The 27816-nt window shown below is 43.1% G+C and overlaps 1 protein-coding gene across 8 annotated transcripts in view; it reads left to right on the top strand.

Annotated features, from left to right (window-relative positions):
• The window catches only part of DUS2 (dihydrouridine synthase 2), a 1012599-nt gene that overhangs the window by 678378 nt on the left and 306405 nt on the right, over nt 1-27816 (top strand). The window lies entirely within an intron of this gene.

The raw sequence follows: 27816 nt of genomic DNA, 5'->3' as shown, positions 1-27816 counted from the left end.
TATTTTGGGACACTCCCACCACAAATGTGAGAAGGTTCCCAGTGCAGGGCAGCCTCGCCAACAAGTTGGGGGATCATCTCCTTTATAGGCGTGTGTTCTTTGTGGGGATACATACCACCTCACTAGGAGCTTGTACGACATTTAAACTGTTTGCATATCGTTTGCTACAGCGTGAGTAAGGTATCTTGTTCCTATGCTTGTCGCTGCTTAAGGGGCCTATCTCTCTTTCCCATTTTTCTAGATAGGATGAGTATTCATAGTCCGCCTCCCGCAGCAATATTTTGTATATTTTTTATATCCTTTTCTCAAGGCTTTGGGGGGACTCCACTAGTTTCTCTAAGGGTCTAAACTGTCTCTTTCCTCATAGTGGTTGTGGTAGAGTCTGTGCAAAGTGTTGTAATTGAGTATATCTCCATTTATCTAGTGGTTTCTGTCCCCATTCCCGCGTGATTTCCTTATAAGTGTATATTTTATTCCCTTCCATCACATCCTGCAATCTTATATCCTCCTTATTAGCCTATCTACTAAAATATATCTGTTCCTCCTTCCCTGGTAGGAAGAAATGTGTGTCTAAAAGTGGTATTAATGGTGAGTTATAATCCCATTTGTGTCATTTATTGCATCCCAAATCTGTAGTGAATTGTTTGTCAACCTATTTGTGTATGTGTCATAAATTTCGATATTGTGACAGTATCCATATAATTTTCCCTATGTCTGTTCTACTCGTACTTATTTCTAACTCGACCCAACTCTTCTTCTTATTGTGAATCCAGTCTACTATTCTGGAGATCACAATAGCTTCATAATATTTTTTTTCAAATCTGGTGCTGCTAAACCCCCTCTATCTTTTTTCTCTAACTATTGTATTATTTGCAATGCGTGGACGTTTACGTGCCCAAATAAATTTTGTGATCACTGATTTTAATTTTCTAAAGCACGTCTGTGGGAGAGGGATTGGGATCATTTGCCACGTGTAAATTAATGTTGGCAGTATAAACATTTTGATTGTGTTTATCTTTCCGACCCAGGAAAGTACTTTATATTGCATCCTACTCAGTTGCTGTTTGATTTTATTCAGAAGGGGGATATAGTTAGCATCACAGAGGTCACCCAAGTGTGCTGTCAATTTTATTCCTAAGTAGCCCAATTCTTTCTTGCACCACTTAAACAGTAATTTTGCTTGAATTGCTCTCTGGAGGACAGGACAGGGTGCGATTGACTATTATTCTGGCTGTCAGATGGTAATAGAGGGATTTGATCCATCCCATCATCTTCTCACCCAATCCCAGATATCTCAATGTTTCAAACAGGAACACCCAGTCGACCCTGTCAAAAGCCTTTTCGGCATTTATTGACAAGAGAACCGTGGGGGTGCCCCCCCCCCCCCCCCCGATGACTTCCTGTATCAACATTATGGATTTCAGTGAGTTATCTCTCCCTTTCCTACCCTGAATAAACCCCACCTGGTCATTATGGACCCATTTTGGCAAATATGACTTCAATCTCTCTGCTGTTATTTTTGCAAAAAGCTTTATATCCGAGTTTAATAATGAAATTGGCCTATAGCTTTCTACTGCCGCCGGGTCTTTCCCCTCTTTCAAGATCAATGTGATATGTGCCAAAAATGTCTCCTCTCGAAATTTCTCTCCTTCTCCTACTACATTAAAATAGTTGCAAAGTTTTGGCGCTAACTCCTTGCAGAACTTCTTGTAATACAAGATGGGGCATCCATCGGGGCCTGGGCTTCCTCCTAGGGCGGTTTTATTAATTGCTCTCTCTACTTCCTCTAATGATTTGGGGGCTTCTATTGCCTCCATTTCTTCTTTCCTGCTCCCTGGGAAGTCCAGGTGCCATAGGTACTACCCTATTGCTTCACTCTTCTTTCCCTTATCTTCACCTTCCTGTCTTATATTATATAGGGGGCTGTAATATGAGTGAAATTTCCTTGCTATATCCGGGGAGGAAATTTGCATCCCCTTTCATCTCTAATCATTGGAATAAAAGTCCTATTCTTTTTTTCCTTCACCCTTCTTGCCATCCATTTGCCCAATCTATTTCCCCACTGATATTTTTCCTTGTTTATAGTATGGAACGCAGATTTCCTCTCTTGTTCTAAGCATTCTTCTAAGTCTCTCTTTTTTTGCTATCTGCTCTTGTCTTTCCGGGATCCCTTTAGGCCTTGTTCTTTTCTCCAGCTCATATATTTTCTTATATAGCTGGGTTTTCCTTTTCTCCCTTTCCTTTTTTTCCCTGCTCCAATCACTATCAAGGTCCCCCTTATTACTGCTTTATGAGTTTCCCATAGTATTGGGCTAGATATCCCCAGCGTGTCGTTAAGCCTAAAGAAAGTCGCCAATTCCTGCTAAATCCTACTGATTATTTCTTGATCCTGAATCAATGAATCATTCAACTTCCAATTTATCCCCGGTCTAGAGTCCCCCTTCATCTCCAGTCGGATTTTCACTGGGGCATGGTCTTATAAAGTAATTGTTTTTATTTCTGCCTTTTTAAGGGCTGATACTAATTGGTGCTCTATAAAAATGTAGTCTATCCTGGAGAAGGAACTGTGGAGGAGAACTGCGGGGAGAAATAGGTGTAATTCTGCTCCTTTAAATGGGTAATCCCCCATGAGTCCAATAACTGCCAGTTTGCCAGCACTTTTATGAATATTTCCTGTCTTTGTTCTGTAGATCAATTTCCCCCTCCTGAAGTATCTACCCTTGGGTCAATGCTCCAATTCAGGTCCCCTGCTACAATCAATTTACCGTCCTTAAAACCTTTTTTTCAAAACTTTCTTGAAGAATTTGTCCGGGTTCTTGTTCGGAGCATACACATTCACAATCGTACATTTCATATTGAACTGTTTTCCTTTCATAAACCAATATCTTCCCTCTAGGTCCACGAGACGCTCCTTCATCTCAAACCTTACTGTCTTGCTAATACAAATAGCTATACCTCTTGAATGAGGCGATGGAGTATCCCCATAGTACCATACCGGGAAATGATACAAAGCTAATTTCATCCTGGAGGTATATGTTATATGTGTCTCCTGGAGACACACTACACTTGCTTCCAAGAATTGAAGTTCACTATTTACTTTGTACTTTTTTTTTCTTGTGTTTAAACCCCTTACATTATATGTAATTAAGTTGACCACCACCATAGATTACTTTAAGGTTGATTTTTGGGAGAATCTAGTAGGACCCAGGGGTATCCTGATTTGATAATCTGGAAGGAGTGAGCGAGACACCAAGAAAAAAAAAAAAGGGGGAAAAACCCCCCTCTCCAATTATAATCAACCCCCTCATTCTGAAACGACACACCTCAAAAGGCTGGACAGAACTCCCCTTTTCTTTTGTTTATTCTATGGGCCAGGCTAACCTCTTCCTGGTAGCGCCTTCTAGCCATAGTACCAAGGGGACTCCCACCCTAAGCCGTCTAAGACTCTCCCTAACCCCTCTCCCCCCTCACCCCTCTCCCTCCCACCATGCATTTTTATCCCTGCTTGAGTTAAACATTTCCTTATTGTCCTTAGGAACTGATATTATTTAACATCTCTCCTCCCTTCTCTACTCTCTTTATTCCATTTTAGTTTTTCCTGTGATGGCCAGATACCCTTCCCCTCTCCCCATCCCGACAATGGGGGGGGGGGGTGTATATCTAGTCGATCTGGAAAGTGCAGAACTGCAGAGCGTCGGTCCCTTTTCCCTACCAAACAGGCTGGAAAACCCCATTGATGGGATATCTCTGACGCTACCATTAGTTAGGTTAAAGGCTTTAATCGCCGCCTCCTCCTCAATGTCTCTACCGCTAGGTTGGGATAAATCTGGAATTCTGCACCTTCATAGGTCACTCCAGGAAGTGTCCTAATTGTCCCCATAATTTGAGCTTTCTCTTCTACATAGTGGAACCTCACTATTACGTCTCTCGGAGTCTCCGATCTGTCACCTGGGCTCCGTGACATCCTATGTATTCTATCTGTTTTTAAGGTCTCCGTACCTCCTCTGTCCAGGAGGGGATTGAATAATAACTGTGCTATATTTCTTAGTTCCGCATTACTGTGTGACTCGGGGGGTCCTTTAATACGCACGTTCTTCCTCCTACTCCGATTCTCTTGGTCCTCTAATTTGTACAAGAGTGTTCTATTCACTATCTATAGGGAAATAACCTGTTCAGATATCTTCTCCAACCTTTGGTCATGGGCATCCAACCTGTCCTCCATCTCCTCGACCCTCCCTAGGACCAATCCAATAAATCTTCCCTTACTGCTGCAATTTCCACTTTCAAAGATACTTCCATGTTTGTAAACATCTCTGCAAGCATCTCCCTTATTTGTGTGCCTTCCTCTTGGGGAGGGGCAACCATACTGTTTTCCCCCACTAGCTTTCCCTCTTCTGCCATCCCCTTCTGGGATTTTGCTTGCATTTTGGCACTACCTTGTGGACTATTCTCCTCTCCTCTTTGATCCTGTTGTCTTTATTCCATTTGCTTTCCTTCCTTTATTCTCTTCCAGTACCTTCTGCCTGTTTAAGCCTGATCGGAGGGGCACTCCTAGTCTAGGGCTCCCCTGTCCTTCCTCAGCTATGCTGGTGTTGTTAGCCATGTATCGTTGGATACCTCCAGGACTTGAGACTGGTGGGACACTTTTAGCAGCTTTACTTGTTTTCGCCCCTCATATTAGTTTCCAAACAACTGAGGGTTTCCCTTTACTCAGTCTCTCTCTTTCTCTTCTCCTCTTCTTCCCTGTCTCTAAATAACCCTGGGTTTTCGAATTACAAAAATTCCATTCAAGGTGTATTAAATAATCACAATAAACATCTGTTTCAATCCCCCCTTTTCAAAAAAAAAAAACCAAGGGATACCATAAACTTGACTCCACCAGGTTTACACTATCAATACATCAAAATTGCAAGCTTGCTGTGGTACTTCCTCTTCCTTTTATTACTGAATCCTATCCCAAACCGTATCCCATCCTGAAGACTTCACTTGATGTAAAAGAGGGAACCAGGAAAGAGAAAAAAAAAACGGGAAGGGGATACACGAAAGTCTAGTGCTAAAAAATGCAATTGGAGTCTATCCGCTTTCCTTTGGTCACTCTCCCTTAGGCCGCGTACACACGGGGGGACTGTCTGACGGACTTGGTCCGCTGAAACGTGTTTCAGCGGACAGTTCGCTCGTGTGTGGGCTTCAGCGGACTTTTTCAGCGGACAGTCTGGCGGACTAAGTCTTTCGGAATTTCCGTAATATTGTCCGTCCAACTTTGGTTTCAGCGGACAGTCCGCTCGTGAGTAGGCAAGTTGGACGGACTAAGTATGGCGCATGCTCAGAAAGGATTTACACGGCCGAAGGTTGCATTGCAGTGTATTGGACGTCGTATTTCTAGTCCCGTCGTACGTGCTGTACACGTCATCGCGCAAGCTTTCAGCGGACTGTCTGTTCATCGTGTGTGGTCAAGTCCGTTCTTTCAAAAGTAGGACGGACTGTCTGTCGGATTGTCTGACGGACTTAGTTGGCCAGACAGTCCGCCCGTGTGTACGCGGCCTTATTGTATTGTCCGTAGGAATCTCCCCCCGAGATCATCCTTTTCTGTGGAGGACTTGTGGTAATTGCCAATACTCTAGTAGTGTTATCTGTTGCCAAATTAATGCTGGTGATGGTATAAGCATCAATATCAGTGGCATGCCCAATGTTATTGTCTGCAGTGTTGGTGGCTAGCGTCATGGTGCTAGTGCTGGTGGCAATGTCAGATGCAGTCCCTGCATCAATCAATTGGTTATAAATGCGAGTAGATGTATCAATAGTTGGGCGGTAGTGGTGCCGTTATTACATTTTCAGGTACTATAACCTCAGGATCCACATTAATAATACCATCATGGTGACAGTAGTAGAGTCCTTAATTTTTTTTCTTGTGTTAATGCATGGCTGTTGTTCTGGAAAAAGACAACTTCTCCCAAAATAAGAAAGTACAAGAAAAAGATATCTTTCTCGATCTTTGGGATCTACTATATATATATATATATTTTTTTTAGGTAAGACCTTTGTTATATCACCACTGGCTTTACTTTTATGTGGACATTTATGTGGCTGCTTATCTATCATTTATTATTATTATTATTATTATTATTATTTATTATCTTCATTTTAAAAATATAAGAAAAATATACATCTTTTATTTATGTATTTACTTTTTTATTTAAATATTCATACTATTAATATAATTAGAGGTGATCCATTGACATCTGGAGATGTCATTAGTATAATTCTAATTAATTAATTTTAATTCAAATAAATAAATAAAAATATTATATATATATATATATTATATATATGTATTATATATATAGAATTTTTTATTTTATTTTTTTGCAAATTGAATATTAAATTTAAATTTAAATTAGAACTATAATTAAATCAAATCATATCAAGTGTTTTTTTGGGAGTGTTGTGGGTGGAGCTCAATGGTTCTCTGGACACATGCACTCAGAGACCTATATATGTAACGTTAGCCTCCAGCAAGAAACCATTGCCCGTATTGGCTCTGAGGAAAGGGGTTCTCCCCTGAAACGCGTCAGTCGTTTGTGTTGGGGTACTAATCGATTCATCTGACATCAGATCTGGACGTGTGGATGTTCGGTGTGATGGACCCAATTGTATTGATTATGCCTTTTATCAATACTAGTTTGTGAGTAGCCATTTTGCTATATGTTTTGTTCTTAACCCTTTCATGACTAAGCCTATTTTTGGCATTTGGTGTTTACAAGTTAAAATCCATATTTTTTGCTAGAAAATTACTTGGAATTACTTGGATTTTTTTAGCAGAGACTCTAGAGAATAAAACGGTGATTGTTGCAATATTTTATGTCACACGGTATTTGCGCATCAGTGTTTTGAATGCAACTTTTTGGGAAAATGGACACTTTCATGAATTAAAAAAAAACGAAACAGTAAAATTAGCCCAATTTTTTTGCATAATGTGAAAGATAATTTTACGCCGAGTTAATAGATACCAAACATGTCACACTTTATAATTGCACGCACTTGTGGATTGACGACAATGTACGGTACCTAAAAATCTCAATAGGCGACGCTTAAATTTTTTTTTACGGTTACCAGGTTAGCGTTACAGAGAAGGTCTAGTGCTAGAATTATTGCTTTTGCTCTGAAGATTGCGGCGATACCTCACATGTGTGATTTTAACACCGTTTACATATGCGGGCGCGACTTCTGTATGCGTTTTCTTTGCTTCGTGAGCTCGCGGGGACGGTGGGCGCTTTAAAAAAATTTTTGGGGTTTTATTTATTTTATTTATATTAAAATGACTAAATTGTTTAAAAAAAAAAAATTATCACTTTTATTGCTGTCACAAGGAATGTAAACATCCCTTGTGACAGTGATTGGTGGTGACAGGTACTCTTTATGGAGGGATGGGGGGTCTAAAAGACCCCCCATCCCTCCTTTACACTTCAGTGTATTCAGATCATCGAAAACGGCGAATACCGTATATATTTTTTTAAAACCGGCGCCATTGGCAGCCGAGTAAACGGGAAGCGACGTCATGAAGCATCGGATCTTGAATCGGTGCTCCCGATCGAGCGGGAGCACCGGTAACAGCGGCGGGAGGGGGGTTGTCCCGCTCCTCCGGCATAACAGCCGAGCGGCTTTTAGCCGCTTCGGTTGTTATGGCTGGATAGCCAATCGCCCGCTGGAGAAAACGGTACCGGGATGATGCCTGCAGGTGCGGGCATCATCCCGGTATACCCCCTGGAAGCCGAGTACGCAGATCTGCGTATGCTCGGCGGGAAGGGGTTAATAAAGCTCTATTTATGGTAATGCACTAGGTCAGTGCGCCTTCCTTTTTTGTTTTGGCGGCTGTTCTGCCCATCATTCTGTTTTTAGCAAAAGTTGCTGCTATAATGACCTATCTAATAATGGTGGGGAGGATATGCTACCAATTCTCAGCTCTTCAATTTTTAACATCCACTCCTATCTGGATCATAGCAGTGTTAATAGCTGCAGGGTGCTGGGGCAGTGGTGGTATCTGCTACGGACATTCCTAGCAAAAGAGATACTGCATTAGTGGTGTTGGAGCAGAGGGGATACAGCATTGGTGGTGTTGGAGCAGAAGGGATTCTTCATTGGTGGCATTGGAGCTATACTGGCTGTAAAACCTCAGTGGAAAGATCACTCGCCAATTTAAGCCCCAGATCTGTCAGCGTCTCTTCCGTCCACCTGCTGGCTGCAGTCTGCAGCTGTGCGTTCCCCACGTCTGCTCCTAAGGTTGGATAGGAACCAGCTACACTCCGCCGGCAAACGCCGGCTCACTTCCCCAGCAGCAGACCAGAGAGCTCCCGGTACAGCGGTGAAGGGGGTCAGGGCGATCCACGGTACAAAGGGAAGGGAGAGGGCAAAGTTGTATTACCCGCTCAATATGCACGACGAGGCTACAAGCATCCTCCACACTGAGCGGGTTCGCTTCTCCTCATGCCAGTCTCCTATTGCAGCCAGCGTAGTGGAGGCGGGATAACGTGAAGGAATCCGAGGAGAGCCCTGGATTCCTGGAGAGCGCCTAGAACGCGCCTACGTCAAGATGCTACGCCCTGCTAAAGCACTAACTAGAAATGCATTTCCTGGAGAAAATGTGTGGGAATGCCGAATAGCATCAAAATTCCCCATCAAAACTGCCCCATCAAAATTGCCCATCATATTCATAAATCAGTAAATGGTATGTCTGTGTTCTCCCCCACTGCCTGTCACAGTGTATAAAAAGTGTTGGTAACCATGGAAACAAAAAAAGACAACAAAAGCCTGGCTGCCCTAAATTTAATGACATTTTCTGAAATTATCACTAAACTGATGATTAACTAGAAAATGCATTTCCTAGAGAAAATGTGTGGGTACTGCCCGATCATATTGCCCCCATCAAAACTGCCCGATCATATTGCCACCATCAAAACTGCCCCATCGATATTGCCCCCATCAAAACTGGCCCATCATATTGCCACCATCGAAACGACCCCCATCAAACTGCCCCATCACATTGCCACCATTAAAACTACCCCATCATATTGCCCCCATTAAAACTGCCCAATCATATTGATACAATCATAACTCCCCCATCTTATCGCCACCATCAAAACTGCCCATCATATTCTTCTATGATAAATCAGTACTTGGTGTGTCTGTGCTCTCCCCCACTGCCCATCACAGTGTATAAGAAGTGGTGGTAACCATGGAAACAAAACAGACAAAAGCCTGACTGCCCTAAATTTAATGACATTTTCTGAAATGATCACTAAACTTAAACAGCTTTTTCACAAAAACTGTAAAAGATATCAAACTGAAAAGATATAGCCAGATAGCTGAATATTTTGTGAACATTTTAAAGTTTGTTTGACGTCTGTAGGTGAAAGTATGAAGGAGCTGAAACTTTTGGTAGCGGAAGAAGATTTTAAGGATTTTAAGCATGCTCTCATTGACTTCAATATTAAAAAAGTGCTAAGAAGCTTAATGTTTTAAAAGTATAAATAGTAGAAAAAAGTTGAAGAAATTCACACATCAGCTGAAAGAGCTGAACATTTTAAAAGTTGAATGACTTTAATAGCTGAAAGTATGCAGAAGTTATGCAGAGCCAAAAAACATACGGAATAATAAAATTAAAACGATGATGATAATTAATAAATAAAAAAACTAAGAAAAATAGTGGGACTGCTAAAGCATTCACACTAATAATAAAAAGATGATAATTAACTAAAAAATGCATTTCCTGGAGAAAATGCGTGGGAATGCTGAATAGCATCAAAACTCTCCTATCATATTGCCCATATCAAAACTGTCCCATCATATTGCCACCATCAAAACAGCCCCCATCAAATTGCCCCATCACATTGCCACCATCAAAACTTCCCCCATCAAAACTGCCCCATCATATTGCCACCATCAAAATTGCCCCCAACAAAACTGCCCCATCAAAACTGCCCATAATATTCCTCTATTATAAATCAGTACATGGTGTGTCTGTGCTCTCCCCCACTGCCCATCACAGTGTATAAGAAGTGTTCGTAAACATGGAAACAAAACAGACAACAAAAGCCTGGCTGCCCTAAATTTAATGAAATTTTCTGAAATTATCACTAAACTTAAACAGCCTTTTCACAAAAACTGTAAAAGATATCAAACGGAAAAGATATAGGCAGATAGCTAAATATTTTGTGAATATTTTAAAGTTTGTTTGGCGTCTGTAGGTGAAAGTATGAAGGAGCTGAAACTTTTGGCAGCAGAAGATTTTACGCATTTTAAGCATGCTCTCATTGACTTCAATGTTAAAAAAAAAGTGTAAAAATGTAATATTTTAAAAAGTATAAAATAGTAGAAAAAAAGTTGAAGAAGTCCACATATCAGCTGAAAGAGCTGACAAAAAAAGTTTTAAAAGTCGAATGGCTTTAATAGCTGAAAGTATGCAGAAGTTATGCAGAGCCAAAAAACGTACGGAAGATGATTGAAAATGAAGATGATTAATAAATAAATAAAAAAGAATAAAAAAACAAATAACATTAATGGGACTGCTAAAGCAGTCCCACTAATAATAAAAAGATAATTAATAAATAAAAAACAAACAACAATACTGGGACTGCTAAAGCATTCCCACTAATAAAAAGATGATGATTAATAAATAAAAAAAATAACAATAGTGGGACCGCTGAAGCATCCCCACTAATAAATAAAAGACTGAATAATGCTAAAGCAGTCCCACTAATAAATGAAATTGAATAACAATAGTGGGACTGCTGATGCATTCCCATTAATAACAATAGTGGGACTGCTAAAGCATTCCCACTAATTAACTAGAAAATGCATTTCCTGGAGAAAATGTGTGGAAATGCTAAATAGAATCTCCATATCTGCTAGCTGCCTGTCCCCTGAACATACTGTAAAAAACATCTCCTCACTATCTACTAGCAGCCTGAGTGAGAGACAGTGCGAGAGAATCCTTCAAACAAGCCTTAATAAATCCACAACAGTACATGCTATCAAAACAGCAACTTCACGGTTAGAGACACACGACCTTTGTGAATGTATTGGTATAAAATTTATGTTGATAAACCTAAAAATGTGGGCATTTCAGCAATTTAAAAAAGAAGTTGGCTGTGTGTGTCACTGGGAAATGTGAAGAATGTTATACATCAAAACTTCTCCATCATATTGCCCAATCAAAACGGCCCCCATCATATTGCCACCATGAAAACGGCCCTTATAAAATTTGCCCCATCAAAATTGCCTCATCAAAACTTCCCCCATCATATTGCCCCATCAAAACGGCCCCAATAAAAATCACCCGATCAACATTGCCCCTATCAAACTGCCCCCATCAAAACTCCCCCATCATATTGCCACAGTCATAACTGTCCCATAATATTGCCACCATCAAAACTCCCCCATCAAAATTGCCACCATCAAAACAGCCCCCATCAAAACTGGCCACATCATATTGCCCCATCAAAATAGCCACCATCAAATTTGCCCCATATTGCCACTATCAAAACTGCTCCATCTTATTGCCACCATCGTATTGCCACCATCAAACTGCTCCCATCAAAACTGCCCTATCATATTGCCACCGCCAAACTGCTCCCATCATATTGCCACCATCAAAAGTGTCCCATCATATTGCCACCATCAAAACTGATCCCATCAAAACTGCCTCATCAAAATCGCCCCCATCAAAACTGACCCATCTATTGCCATCATCAAAACTGCCCCATCAAAACGAACTCATCATATTGCCACCATAAAAACTGCCCCATCATATTCCTCTATTATAAATCGGTAAATGGTGTGTCTGTGCTGTCCCCAAAGCCCCCGACCCATCACTGTGTATAAGAAGCTTTGGTAACCATGGCAACAAAAGCCTTTTCCTGAACATTCCTGAAATGATCACTAAACTTAAAAGATATCAAACTCAAAGGATATCGGCAGATAGCTGAATATTCTGTGAACATATTAAAGTTTGTTTGGCATCTGTAGGTGAAAGTAAGAAGGAGCTGAAACTTAAGGATTTGAAGCTGAACATTTTAAAGTTTGAATGGCTTTAATAGCTGAAAGTATGCAGAAGTTATGCAGATCCTGCCTCAGGTGCATACAATGAAAGACCTTGCCCCAGCGAGCCACCCCAATGGGCCACTTAGAGAGGCAAGGGCCAATGGATCTGGTCTGCATAGACTTTATATGTCTGGAATCCGACCTGAGTAGGCAAGGGAACATATTAGTAGTCACAGATCACTTCACCTGCTATGCTCAGGTGTTCCCTACTAAAGACCAGCAACCACAGTAGCAAACACTGTCATGGAGAAGTTCTTAGTCCATTATGGTCTACCTCAACGGATACATTCGGACCAAGGAAGAGACTTTGACAGCATGCATTGGTCCATGCCTACAACAGCACCAAGAGTGACGCTACTGGATATTCACCATACAGGCTAATGTTCGAGGGTGAAGCCAGGCTGCCAGTAGATCTAGCCTTTGGGACCTCTGTGGACCACACATCAGAGACCTCCTATTGAGGATATGTGGATAGACTGCGGAGGAACTTGAAGATAGCTTATGAGCAGGCTCAAGCCACCTCAAGTACCAGAGAAAACAGGTATAGGAGGAATTTTGATCTAAAAGTAAGAGTTCAGGATCTTCAACCAGGTGACCGTGTCCTACTAAGAAATCTGGGCATCCCAGGCAAACATAAGTTGGCTGACCGCTGGAGATCACAGCCATATGTTGTGTGCAGGAAGCTCCCAGGACTCCCAATGTATGAACTCAAGCCAGAAGGAAACACTGGGCCAGTAAAAACCTGGCATTGAAATCATCTCTTACCCCTCACAGAAGCAGTCAGGGTAAATCCAGAAGAGGAATTCCCCTCCACGTCCACTGCTATGCGCAGACCAGCAACTAGGTCTCAGCCTGCACCCTCTAGAGATGAGGAAGAGGAAATGGAGATGAGTTGGCTATGGTTATCTGACACACCAGAAACTGAAGCCTGTGTTTCACCTCAGGCAGAAGGAGCAGACAATGGGACTCTAAGCCCTTGTACACACGATCGGAGATTCCGACGGAATGTGTCCGATCGGAGCGTTTTGTCGGATATTCCGACTGTGTGTGGTCTGCATCAGACTTTTTCCGTCGGAATATCCGTCGGACCAAATTTTCCAACTTGCCGGAAATATTTTGGATTGGACATACTCCGATCATGTGTAGAGAATTCCGATCGGACAAAGTGCCACGCATGCTCAGATCAAATTCCTACATCAAGGCTATTGGCTACTAGCCTGAACATAGTCCCATCGTAACGAAATTACGTCATCACGTTCTGAACGATCGGATTTTCCGACAACTTTATCCGACCGTGTGTATGCAACAGTTTCGGACAAGATCCGTCGGACAAAATCCGACAGATTTGGTTGTCGGAATCTCCGACCGTGTGTACAAGGGCTTAGACTTGAAGCCCCCGAGTTCGTACCTCAAGACAGATCAACAGACAGTTCGGGGGAGTCTCAAGCTTCTATGCTAGAAACTAATTCTGAGAATTATTCTGATGGTGCTGAAATTGTAATACATTGCACAGAACTGAGTGAACAGGAGAGTGAGGAAATTGAGGAAGATGTCAGCCTACCTGAGACACCTAAAGCACAGAGAACCAAAAGAGTGATTCACTCCCCAAAAAGACTGACATATGATACATTGGGTGAATGCTCTGAAGCAGCTCAAATTACCAGTAGAAGAAATCCTGAAACGCGTGGTCCTTCTACTGACAATTCAGGAAGGGACAATCCCAGCTCACTATAGTGACAGCTGTGAGTGCACAGGACAGCCCCCCCCCCCCATCACATGTGAATTGGTGGGAGGCTCCTCTGTCCAACGAATGTTATGGTATGACACACTTGAGTTTAAACTCGAGTTACAGAAATAAAGATTGTTTATTGTCATGTTAACCAATTTTCTCTGCATATAACATGTAACAGGTCAAAATGGGTTGTGAAACAAAGACCCGGATATCTTTGGAGGACCAAAGATGAAAAGTAGGGGGAGTGTGTAGCGCTGACTCTCATGTCTATTAAAGTATGTTAGCATGTTATAACAAAAGTCTATGGACGTTTCTATGACTTAGTGTTTGGCGCCATCTAGCGGCCAAACGCTGAAAGTCGACTTAAGTGATTTTTGCTTCCACAAAGCCACAACCTGATTACAGGAAGGAAGTGACTGTTATTTACCTTGAGAGTTGACTTTTTTACCCAGGATGTCAGGTGACCTACCCATGGACATCCTGACGGTGCATGCTGGGTAGGACATAAAAAGAGCCAGGGCAGCCATTTTAGGTCTCTTGGGAACGCATGGCCTGCCTGTGAGGACTTGTGCGGAGGCCCCCTTGCGGAACGCAACCTTGCTCGGTTGTGTGAGTGACCTGAGGTACCAGAGACACAGTGATCAGATTGAGAGGATCCAGAGACACTCGTTTGAGCATTGGAAGACCAGGTCCATCTGCCGGAGCAGAACGGAGTGACGGAGCTGGCTGGCAGGAAAGCAAGCTGCAACCACCAGACCAGGTTCACCATACCAAGTTCCTATGCAGTTGGTGAGCGGTTTGCTACCCACTGTTTTCTAAACCATTGCACCTAGTCAGACTTATATACAGGCCTCGTTGGGATACTTAGTCCCATGGAGGAGTAGTATAGCAACTGACGCTGGGCAGGCATAAGGCCTACTTACTATCACACTTCAAGCACTGTACTATATTTGCGGAAGCAACACTAAGATCATCCTTAACTCAACCTTGACCTTGGATTACAAATTTGTAAGGAGTTATCATTGCTAGCGAAGAATCAGAAGTTAAAGATATATATTATATATATTTATATTGTTTGTAACTGTTTTACCAAAGTTCATTGTCCTGTCAATCTATGTTGGATGACAGTACAATTGCTGTAATCACATATTTACAAATATATATAGTGAAATATACTTTGGTTAAGTACCTTGTTGTGTGGAGTATTGTTTTCTCCCAGCAGGTGGCGCCAGTGGATCCTGAGAGGACAATATAGGTATATTGTGATATATTATATTGTACTGTATTGTATTGCATCACAGCTGTGTCAAGGGGACTGAGCCAAGTTAGTGGGGTTTAGTAGCAGAGTGCAGGCCCAACTTAAATCAGCAGCTCCTTCAGGGGTCAGCTCTACAGTATTTAAAGAAAACTGCTCAAATTCGTAAGACTAATGTCTTATTTATTCTGCCAGAGGGTCCTAAGAAAGGGCAGGCAGCATCAAAATGCACTGTTGCTAAGTGGATTCGGCAAGTTATAATTCAAGCTTATTATTTAAAGGGTAAGATTCCCCCTTTTCAAGTTAAAGTGCACTCTACCAGAGGAGTTAGTGCTTCTTGGGCAGTGTGTCACCAGGCCTCCTTTGCTTAGATCTGCAAGGCCGCAACATGGGCTGTGGTTCATACATTCACAAAATTCTATCAAGTGGATGTAAGAAGGAATGAGAATATTGCATTTGGGCGCAGTGTGCTGCAGGCAGCAATATAAGTCCTCAGCTCTGGGAGTCTCCCTCCCCTCAAGTAGCATTGCTATGGGACATCCTATTAAGTAATTCCTTAAGGCTCTGTGTCTGATGATGTATGATAAAGAAAATAGGGTTTTTATAACCGCTTACCTGTAAAATCCTTTTCTTGGAGTACATCGTGGGACACAGAGGTCCCTCCCTTCTTTTATGGGGTTTAAGTATATTGCTTGGCTGTCATGTACCTGGTGATGGAGCCTGATATTCAGAGGACAGCCTCTCTTAGAACTCTGACTTGGAGCCCCTGATAGACCTGACAGGAAGCACCGAGATGCAGAGTCGCACAAGTGCCTGGAGGGATCGCTGGATCGGAGCACTCGGCCGGGCTGTAGAGGTGTCTGTAGGAATCCCAGAGCAGCGGTAGGCAGGTAGCAGGAACAAGTAGACAACCGGTCCCCACAGGCAGGGGTGCAGATGCAGCAGAAGGGATGGTGGCACCCTCAAGGCTGAAGAGAAGGCAGGTACAGGCAGGCCCGGGTCATACACAACGGGCACAACAGGGACTGAAGCAGAAGCAGAATCAGATTACATGCTGGGTCATCAAGAGGCTGGCAGCGGAGTGGCAGAAGGAACAGGCAGGTGCAGAGTGGGGGACATGCCGGGGTCGGATGCAGGCAGCAAACAGGAACGTCAGGAAGCAAGCTGGATCACAACAGGAACAGAAGGCGGGTAAGCAATCGCAGGTTACACAAGGAATGCTGTAGAGCAGACAGCACTGTGTCTGGAAACTGGCTGAGTTTAAATGCCTGTTTGGGCAGCAAAAGCTGTCACATGGTGCCCCAATGGCATCCTGACATGGGCAGCGGTAACAGGTCATCTTCTGCAGCCATTTTGGGTGCTGGCATGCCCTTACGGACATAAAGAGGTAACAGGTTGTCTTCTTCGGCAGCCATCTTGGGTGCTGGCATGCCCTTCCTGACATTGGCTAAAAAAATTGAGGTACTCCTGGAAGGAGGAGGGGTTATATAGGGGAGTCAATTTCCTGTATTGGGTATACCAGTGTCAACACCTGAAGGTGGCCCACAACCCATTAAGTAATTACTTAATGCACTGTGTCCCATGATGTACTCCAAGAAAAGGATTGTACATCATGGGACACAGTGCACAGTGTTTTAAAAATACTATTTCTCTTTTGTTCATTGACGGACACAGCTCCTTTAATTCTTGACTGTAGGGTTATCACGCCACCTTCAGGACTAGGCAGAATATGTAACACATGTAAAAACAGCAAGACTGCACAGCACCGCCCAGGGGGCGGTCCCTCTGGCTATAACCCCTCACCCTGCTTCCTGCAGCTCAGTTTTTTTTTCTGCCTAGTGTAGAAGGACCTGGCTCACTGAGGAGACCATTGGTCATATGATTTTTTTATTTTTTTTCTACAAATTTTTTGATCCTGTGATCTACTATCAACAGTCGGCTGGGTGACAGGCTGGATAATATAGATCCTTATAGTCTCCCCAGCCTGGCTATCGAGTGTGAGCAGACCCTAGCTACGCGCTGGGTCAGCCACGACATGCCTCTTCTGCTCCTGGGGTGGCCGGTGAGCTATATGCTCTGGGCACACATATAACCGAGCTACTGCTGTCCATGTCACAGTGTGTCGTGGCCATCAGCCACCCCGTACTGCTCGGGTGATGGGTCTGTGGTGGAATGCGTCCAGCAATCTCGACAGGAAGGGTAAGTACGGCTCTCCCAGCCTCGGCAGGATTGAGCAGCTGGGCATTGCCTGGGAGGTCGACTAGGGAGTCTCTCACTCTCCCTTTCCTCTCTCCCTATCTGTCGTTCTCTCCTCCCCCTGCTGGGGCCACTGTTCGACTGGGCATGAGGTGTGGTGTATGTACCTAGGCCGGGGTCCTCCGGGGGGGGGTCGCTCCGAGCTTTGGCAGGGCTGCACTGGGTCTGCGAACTGGTTTCATCGGGATACAAGATAGAGTTTCTTTCTTGTCCACCAAACAGATTTTTTTCCCTTCAACCTACCTCTACTTCCAGCTTGTTGAGAAGCCCTGTTCAGGGCAGTACAGGACCTGCTCCTGCGCGGGGTGATAGTACCTGTACCGACACTAGAAAGTTTTCAGGGATTCTACTCCAATCTGTTTGTAGTCACCAAAAAGGAATGGGTACATCCAATCCTGGACTTGAAGGCCCTCAACAGCTTTGTGAAAGTGCAAAGGTTCAGGATGGAATCAGTTCACTCTGTGGTCGCTGCACTCCATCAGGGGGACTTCCTGGCGTCCCTGAATATCCAGGATGTGTACTTAAATGTAGACATATGCCTCAGGCATCAGAGGTTTCTGCGATTTGCAGTTGGAGAAGAGCACTACCAGTTTGTGGCTCTCCCTTTTGGCCTGGCGTCAGCACCCTGAGTCTTTACCAAAGTGTTAGCTCCAATCCTGATGCTGTTAAGGCAATGTGGGATCGCAATTGTGGGGTACCTAGACAACCTCCTTCTGAGAGCAGCTTCCGCCTCAGAATTAAGGGAGGATGTAGCGATCACCATGCAGACTCTCCAGGAGTTTGGTTGGGTGCTGAACCTAAAGAAGTCGGTGTTCGTTCCGACTTTATGCCTGGAGTACCTGGGCTTGCTGTTGGACTCCTCAGAAGTGAGAGTTTTTCTCCCTTCAGACAAGCTACAGACTTCAAGCTGTGGTGAAGTTGTTGGTGAACCACAGGTGGTCATCGCTGTGCTTCTGCATGCGCGTTCTGGGCCTCATGGTAGCCACTTTCTAGGCTGTACCGTACGCTCAATTTCACACTCGAGTCTTGCAGAAGGAGATTTTGTCAAAATGGAACACATCTCCATTATCCCTGGATTGTCAAATCCAGGTGAACCAGTTAGTCAGGGATTCCCTTATCTGGTGACAGAGGTCTCCGGCCCTTCGGACCAGGAGATCGTTCCTTCCTCTCCATTGGACAGTGATCACTGGACGCCAGCCTGACTGGTTGCGGGGGAGTGCTGGGAGTACAGTTGGCCCAGGGCCTTTGGTCGCGGGAAGAATCCCAACTTCCAATCAATGTGCTTGAGCTTCAAACAATCAGGCTTTGCCTCTCCACATGGTCAATGAGGCTACAAGTGCATCTGATCAGAATCCAGTCGGACAACGCCACGACGGTGGTGTACGTCAGCCATCAAGGAGGAACAAGGAGCTCAGCCACAGCACAGGAGGTCGCTCACATCCTCCAGTGGGCAGAGTGATACCTGCTGGCCCTGTCCGCCATATGCATCCTTGGCATAGAAAACTGGCAGGCAGACTACCTAAGTCATCAGATGCTGGATCCAGGCGACTGGATCCAGGCGAATGGCTGTTGCATCTGGAGGTATTCAGGCTCCTTTGCCTAAGGTGGGGCACACCAGATGTGGACCTCTGGCCTCTTGGCTCAGTCGGAAGGTGCAGAGGTTTGTGTCCAGGACAAGAGACTCCTGGGCAGACGCGTTGGTGGCTCTATGGGGGCATTATCAGCTGATTTATGCCTTCCCCCACTCAAACTCCTACCGCTTCTGCTGCGCAGAGTGGAGGCTGAGAGGATTCCAGTATTTCGGATTGCCCCAGATTGGCCTCTGCGTCCTTGGTATGCCGACCTAGTATGACTGGTGGCAGATGTTCTGTGGGGGCTACCGCTGCAAGGGGACCTTATATCGCAAGGTCCGATTCTTCATCCGGCTTTACTGCTGCTGGTTTTAATGGCATGACTGTTGAAAACCAGGTGCTAAAGGACCGAGGTTTGTCAGACTCGGTAATTTCCACTATGCTGAGGGCACGGAAGTCTTCTTCTCTTAAGATTTACCATCGTACATGGATGGCTTACATTTCCATGTGTGAGGAGATGGGGTGGCGTCCGTGCACTTATTCAGTTTCCAGGATCCTGCTGTTTTTGAAGGTGTGGATCAGAAACTTGCCTTAAGCACCATCAAGGGACAGATATCAGCTTTGGCTGTCTTTTTCCAATGCCCCTTGGTGACTCATTTATTGGTGGGTACCTTTGTGCAAGGGGTTCGACATGTAGTCCCTCCGGTTCGACCACCGCTACCTCCGTGGGATCTGAATCTGGTGCTATTGGCACTTCAGGAACCGCCATTTGAGAACATTAGGGAGATTCCCTTGTTAACTCTTTTTCAGAAAGTAGTTTTTCTAGTGGCTATTATATCTGCCAGGAGGGTTTCAGAGTTGGCGACCTTGTCATGCAAGTCTCCCTACTTGGTCATCCACAAGGATAAGGCGGTGCTACGTCCGCAGCCCTCTTTCCTTCCGCAGGTGGTTTCGGCATTCCATCTAAATGAGGACATTGTGTTACCAGCCTTATGTCCTAGAAAGAGGTTGCCTTACATTCCCTGGACGTGGAACAGGCTTTACCGGTGTATCTGTCTGTGACGCCTCCCTTTCGGGAAGTCAGACTCTCTGTTTGTCTCGGTGGCTGGTCCGAAAAAAAGTCTGGTGGTCTTGTCGCTCACCATTTCTCGATGGATCAGACAGATTGTGGTTCAGGACTATGCCTTAAAGGGGTGGTGCCCTTTTTCCTGTCACGCCTCATTCCACCAGGGCAATTGGAACCTCCTGGGCTTCTGACATCAAGCGTCTATCTCCCAGGTGTGTGAGGTGGTGACTTAGTCGTCCCTTCACACTTAAACTAAATTCTACAAAGTTGACGTAAGCGCATCTTTGGATGCTTGCTTTGGCCACAAGGTTGTGCAGGCGGCTATGTAAGGTTGCAATTACACTTTCTTTTAGTTACAAGTTTGTTGTAAACACATCTTTTGATGCAGAAGTTGGCCGCTGGTTTCGATGGCGGCCGTTTAAGATGGTGACTCCTCTGTTGAGGTGTTCCTTTTGTTGCGGGTGAAGTTATGTTTTGCTGTTTCCACCCCTTTTTTTTGACACTGCTTGGGGACATCCATAAGGTCAAGAATTAAAGGAGCTGTGTCCGTCAATGAACGAAAGAAAAAATTGGATTTTTGTACTCGCCGTATAAACCTTTTCTCTGAAGTTCATTGATGGACACAGCACCCACCCCTCCTATTTATATTTGTATTGCTTTTTGACGAACTGAAGCAGGGTAAGGGGTTATAGCCAGAGGGACTGCCCCCTGTGCAGTCTTGCTGTTTTTACATGTGTTATATGTTCTACCTAGTCCTCTCCTGAAGGTGGCGTGATAACCCTAAGGTCAAGAATTAAAGGAGCTGTGTCCGTCAATGAACTTCAGAGAAAAGGATTTTACGTTGAGTACAAATCCCATTTTTTTTTGATTCAACACTTGGATCACTTTTCATGGGTCGTTTAGATCTGGGGATATCATCCCAGCTGTATTACAGAATTATCAGTGCTTCTACAACTTGGGTGGATTTGCACCACCTGTCCATAGATGTCGTTTTTTTTTTCATTTTTTTTTTTTTTTTTTTTATATAGCTTTAATGCTATAAAAAAAAGTTATGTATGATGTTTTTTAATGTCTTTTTCTTATCTTTGATATCAATAAATCTTTTTTTTTTTCTAATCATGTTTGTATGGTGAGTGAAGTTCCATAGATATGTGCTACCATAGGGTTGGTTAAGCTAACGCAGGTTTTTATTTCAAGTTTGCTATTCAACTTTCATACCGTAAGCTCTTGTTCCTCTCCTTCTCCCCCTTTTTTTTTCATTTTGTCATTTCTGCTCAATTCTTTTGAAAGTATCCAATCCCCACACTTGAGTATTGTTTAACCGCTTTTCACATACTAATATGGTAGGTGGCACCTTGAGGGTCTGGTAATATTTTTAGTGTATCCATCGTTCAGATATCGTCTCTTAAACCCCGCAATGTCCTATAACGTGTGGTGGGGGGAGAAATGGTTAAAGGAGGAAGGACATCTAGTATGAGGAGAGGAAAGTACTTTCCTCAACTCTACTCTCCTACAGCTTTGTGTTGAATCTGAGGTTGTTAAAGCCAGGGCCTCCAAATGAAACCTATTAAAAAAATTGTTCAGTTCATTTCCCTCTCCACATCACCCCTAGTCCCTCCACCAACCTGCTTAGGACCTGTAATGCTTCTCATGCCACTCCAGACATCTTTAACTTTGTTTTGCTGGAATTTCCACTCCAGCTTTCTCCTATATTTCTACTTAGCCTCTCTAATCTTTATCCTCAGGTCCCTCTGAATCATTGTTACTCCTCCCTATTACCCACTCTAAAAGCAATCTTCTTGGAGTTAAGAACATCTGTCATATCCATAGTTACCAATGGTTTATTATTTTAATAAAAACAAACAATTATTGTTGGAACAATGGAATCTACACAGAAATTAATATGTGTAACCCCTGTTGAAAATCACTGAGATCAGATGTTTCTTGTAGTTGGCCAACAGGTTTGCACACATCTCAGGAGGGATTTTGTCCCACTCTTCTCCAAGTCATTAAGGTTTCAAGGCTGATGTTTGGTAGTGTCAACCTTCAGTTCCCTCCACATATCTCTCTATGGGATTAAGGTCTGGTGACTGTCTAGGCCACTCCAGGACATTCATGTGCTTCTTCTTGAGCCCCTTTTTTGTTTTGTTTTTTGACAATACATTTTTTATTGTAAGATCAAAAATAGAGCATTTGTACAATCATAATAGCATTTGTACATACAGCTTGAACATATTAAATTTAATGATAAGTGTAGTATGTTACAATGTTAGAGCTCTCTTTAATGGTAATCACCCAAACCATAACTGGATTCTTGTCTTCTCCAGTCTTAATGTGAAAACCATGTGTGGTATCCTTTTTTAAGTGGTAAAATAGTGTAATATGATCGGCTGATCATTATTCCAATATCTGTATTTGGTGTGTGCTCTAATTACATGTAAGTTGCACGGGAAGTTAAGGTGAGTAAGAAAAGCGATATCAGACCCAAGAGAGGGTATTGTTTGAGGAAAGAAAGGAGGTGGTAAGACAGAAGTAGTAAGGAAGGTAGTAGCATGCCAAGGTCCCAAGGTTATCTGGGTTTATTTCTGCATCAAGGACTCATGTTTTAGAATATTTGAAAATGACCCAGGCTTGCTAAGTGTTATTAAAGTTTACGGTTGTTTAGAGGGCTGTTGCCCTTATCTCTTCCGTTCTATAGAGGAGGTGTACCCCTTCTAGCCATTCCTTAGTTGTAGGGGTGGTGGTATTTCTCCAGTGTCTGGAAATCACTGCCTTTGTGACTATGAGTAGAAATCTGGTCAGGGATCTCTTGTACTTTCTCATTGAACAATTAGTGATGTTTAATAGGCAGCGTGATGCATTTAATTGAATCATTTTCTCTGTTATAAGTTTTATGATTTCACATTCCTGTCTCCAGAATGGCTGACTCACAGTGCATTCCCACTATATATGCTGTAAAGTGCCTTTCTCCTGGTTGCAACACCAGCAAAGGTCACTAACTGTAGGGTACATCTATGTACTTTGATCGGTGTGTTGTACCAGTTTGTTAGAAGCTTAAATGAGGTTTCCTCTAGTCGTGTACCATTTGCACACTTGTGAGCGAACACATAAGCCTGTAACAATTGGTCTATGAAGGACATGTTTAATACTGCTTCCCAAAACATTTTATGTTTATTAGGTTCCTCAAGATCAGAGGCTTGCAACCAGATGTAGGCTAAGGAAATGTTTTTTTTTTTTTGGGATGTTTGCCATGTAACAAACATTTTCAAATGGTGTTAGGGGTCTTCTGAAATATGTATGCCTCTGGGGGGCTCATAACATAACTATGAATTTGACGGTATTCCCAATGATTTAACCACTTGACCACTGGGCACTTAAACACCCTTAATAACCAGACCAATTTTCAGCTTTCGGTGCTCGCACATTTTGAATGACAATTACTCAGTCATGCAACACTGGACCTATATGAAATGTTTGTCCTTTTTTCACACAAATGGAGCTTTCTTTTGGTGGTATTTAATCACCGCTGGGTTTTTTATTTTTTGTGCTATAAAAGAAAAAATACAGAAAATTCTGTAAAAAAATGAATTTTTCTTCATTTCTGTTATAAAATTTAGCAGATTAGTAATTTTTTCTTCATAAATTTTGGCCAAAATTTATACCACTACATATCTTTGGTAAAAATAAGTACAAATTGGTGGATATTATTTGGTCTTTGTGAAAGTTATAGAGTCCACAAGCTGTGGTGCCAATATCTGAAAATTGATCACACCTGAAGTACTGACGGGCTATTTCAATTCTTGAGACCCTAACATGCCAGAAAAGTCTAAATACCCCCCAAATGACCACTTTTTGGAAAGAAGACATTCCAAGGTATTTAGTAAGAGGCATGATGAGTTTTTTGAAGTTGTCATTTTTTCCCACAATTCTTTGCAAAATCAAGATTTTTTGTACTTTTTTTTTTTTTTCACAAAATTGTCATATTATCAGTTTATTTCTCACACAGCATATGCATACCACAAATTACACCCCAAAACACATTCTGCTATTACTCCCGAGTACGGCGATACCACATGTGTGAGACTTTTACACAGCGTGGCCACATACAGAGGCCCAACATGCAGGGAGCGCCATCAGGCGTTCTGGAGCACCCAGGACAATTCTGACATTTCTCTCCTACATGTAAAAATCATCATTTATTTGCTAGAAAATTACATCGAATCCCAAAACATTATATATATTTTTTTTAGCAAACACCCTGGAGAATACAATGGTGGTTGTTGCAACTTTTTATCTCGCACGGTATTTGCGCAGCAATTTTTCAAATGCTTTTTTTTGGAAAAAAAAACAGTTTTGTGCTTAAAAAAAAAAAACACAGTAAAGTTAGCCCAATTTTTGCATAATGTGAAAGATGAAGTTACACCGAGTAAATCGATACCCAACATGTCACTCTTCAAAATTGCACAGGCTCGTGGAATGGCGCCAAACGTCGCTACTTAAAAATCCCCATAGGCGACGATTTAATTTTTTTTTTACTGGTTATATGTTTTGAGTTACAGAGGAGGTCTAGGGCTAGAATTATTGCTCTCGCTCTAACGTTCGCAGCGATACCTCACATGTGTGGTTTGAACACCGTTTTCATATGTGGGCAGGACTTACGTATGCGTTCGCTTCTGCATGCGAGCACATGGGGACAGGGGCGCTTTAAAAAAATATATATATATTTTATTGTTCATTTTACTTTATTTATTTTAGTTTGACACTTTTATTCCTATTACAAGGAATGTAAACATCCCTTGTAATAGGAATATGGCATGACAGGTCCTCTTTACAGTGAGATATGGGGTCAATAAGACCCACATCTCACCTCTAAGCTGGGAAGCCTGAAAAAAAAAAAAAAGATTCTGGATTTTATCGTATTGGCGAGTCGGTAGAAGCACCGGAGGGCGGCGGGAGGGGGGGGTGTCTATGGCTGGGTATTGCAGGGTATCACCGACTATGGCTGGGTATATCAGAGTATGGCTGGGTATCTCAGAGTATGGCGTTGCAGAGTATTGCGTTGCAGAGCATTGCAGGATATTGGCGGGTGTTGCAGAGCATTGCAGAGTGTTGCACGGTATTGGCGGGTGTTGCAGAGCGTTGCAGAGTGTTGCAGAGCGTTGCAGAGCATTGCAGAGCGTTGCAGAGGATTGCAGAGCGTTGCAGAGCATTGAAGGGTATTGCAGAGCGTTGCAGGGTATTGCAGAGTATTGCAGGGTATTGCAGAGTAATGCAGAGTATTGCACGGTAATGCACGGTAATGCAGAGTATTGCAGGGTAATGCAGAGTATTGCAGAGTTATTGCAGAGTTATTGCAGAGTTATTGCAGGGTATTGCAGAGTTATTGCAGGGTTATTGCAGAGTTATTGCAGGGTTATTGCAGGGTTAATTTTCGGTGAGCAGCGATGTGGGCACTGCAGATGCAGCCCACATCGCTGCTGACACCGATCTCTTCCCCCTCCGCTGTTCCGATCGGTACAGAGAGGGGGAGGGAGGAACCGGCTTCATAACATGACGCCGGTTTGTTTACAAGTGATCACTCCGTCATTTGACGGAGCGATCACGTGGTAAACGGCCGCTATGAGCGGGCGTTTACCATGATCCGTGATGCGCCGGGTCCTGTGGACCCGGCGGTCACGGATGCTCTCGAGTGCGCGCCCCAGGGGGCGCGCGAGAGCAGAATTCTGGGAGGACGTCATATGACGGCCTCCCAGAGTTAAGAAACCGCCCTGAAGCCGTCATTCAGCTATAGGGCGGTTATTAAGTGGTTAAAGATGACAAATCCTTTTCCATTTGCATTTCAGAAATTGATTTGATTGTGCTGCCTTTGAAACAGTGTGTGGCCAAAAGTGCATTATGTCTCTGTCGGTGTGACTAAAGTGATGTATTCATTCCTAGTGTAAAGTCTGGGTTAGCTGTCAGCAGCCAGAGAAATGTCCTGAGTATATTGTGTACTGATTGGAAAAAGTTTGCTGGTAAAAGGATTGGGATGGTCTGAAAATAATACAGGGTTCTAGGTAATATTGACATTTTGATGATGGCTGCTCTGCCAAACCACGAGAAATATTTTAAGGACCATTTCTCTAAGTCCCTATTCATGGCTTGTATAAGAGTTTGGAAGTTTCTCATGTATAATGAATATAATTTTGGTTTCAACCAAATCCCTAGGTATTTGAGAGTTTCTGTTCCCCATTTAAACTTACAGTTGTTTTGTGTTTTCTTGTAGTGTCAGATTGAGTGCTTCAGATTTTTTATAGTAAAAGGGGGCAACCCTGTCGCGTTCCATTCTGGATTATGGCCGTGTCTGATAGTGTCCCATTGATTTTAATTTTCGCTGTTGGATTATGGTACAGGGTCTTAATCCAGGCTAGCATATGGGTTTCAGTCCAATGTGGTTACAAGTGGCACAGGGTAGAGAGGGCGCCAGAGAGCCCTGTTCACTGCCCTTTTCACCCCATCCCACTATCAAGCTTCATTCACCTGGTATCAAGTTTCACTCACCTGGACTGCCATCAGTTACCTTTGATCCCCCTGCTGGTCGCACAGCATGAACCCAGCACATCCCTGCTCAGTATTCACGCTTCTGTTCTGTGAGTAGGTGCACTTGCCATCTGGAGGCGTGGCAGAGACAAGGCCGTTTGCAGCTGTTCGTGGGAAATCAGGGTGCCCCCCCAACGGCTGTGAGGTGCTTGTGAAGGAGGGCACCAGGTGGCTGATAAGGATTGTAATTGCTTTTAGAGTCTATATTTGCTTATTATATTAGGTTGTCACACATTTCAAACTGTCTGTTTTTGTTTTATTGATTCACCACACTGTGTATTATGTAGTATTGTGGCATTGTATAGTATTTTACTATGTTTATGAGCACTCCTGGGTTGGTTTAGCTTTTTTGAGACTTCCTGCTAGCGTAGTGTTTATTGCACTTTTAGATACAACAGTCGCCAACATGGCTTGGTGTGGATCTGACCCTTTGGTTAAGACCATAGCATGATCAGCCTCTGTTTTAAAGGACCCACGTTCCCTATCACTTTTATTATCTGATGCCACTAAGTGTATCTCGCATATTAATGTGATTCCTCAGCTTGAGGCCACTTGTTTTAAGATACACACTTTACTTCCTTACAGATCACTTTCATGGGTCAATGCTTCCAATACCCTCCCTCATTCATTGACCAGCAAATTGGTCCGGTCTGAAAGTGGTTAAAGACCAGACCACTTTTTGCGATTCGGCACTGCGTCGCTTTAACTGACAATTGCGCGGTCGTGCGACGTGGCTCCCAAACAAAATTTACGTTCTTTTTTTCCCACAAATAGAGCTTTCTTTTGGTGGTATTTGATCACCCCTGCGGTTTTTATTTTTTGCGCTATAAACAAAAATAGAGCGACAATTTTGAAAAAAACGCATTATTTTTTACTTTTTGTTATAATAAATATCCCCCAAAAATATATAAAAAAACTTTTTTTTCCCTCAATTTAGGCCGATACGTATTCTTCTACATATTTTTGGTAAAAAAAATCGCAATAAGCGATTATTGATTGGTTTGCGCAAAAGTTATAGCGTTTACAAAATAGGGATAGTTTTATAGCATTTTTATTAATAATTTTTTATTATTTTTTTTTTTTTACTAGTAATGGCGGCGATCTGCGATTTTTATTGTGACTGTGACATTGTCGGGGACCCATCGGACATTTTTGGGACCATTGTCATTTATACAGTAATCACTGCTATATAAATGCAGTGATTCCTGTGTAAATGACACTGGCAGTGAAAGGGTTAACCAGTGGGTGGCAGTGTAGGGGT

Source organism: Lithobates pipiens, unplaced genomic scaffold, assembly GCF_037356315.1.
Source record: "Lithobates pipiens isolate NorthernLeopardFrog02 unplaced genomic scaffold, aLitPip1_a1.2 Scaffold_10, whole genome shotgun sequence".
Taxonomy (NCBI): Eukaryota; Metazoa; Chordata; class Amphibia; order Anura; family Ranidae; genus Lithobates; species Lithobates pipiens.
This window is presented reverse-complemented; position numbering and strand designations above follow the sequence as displayed.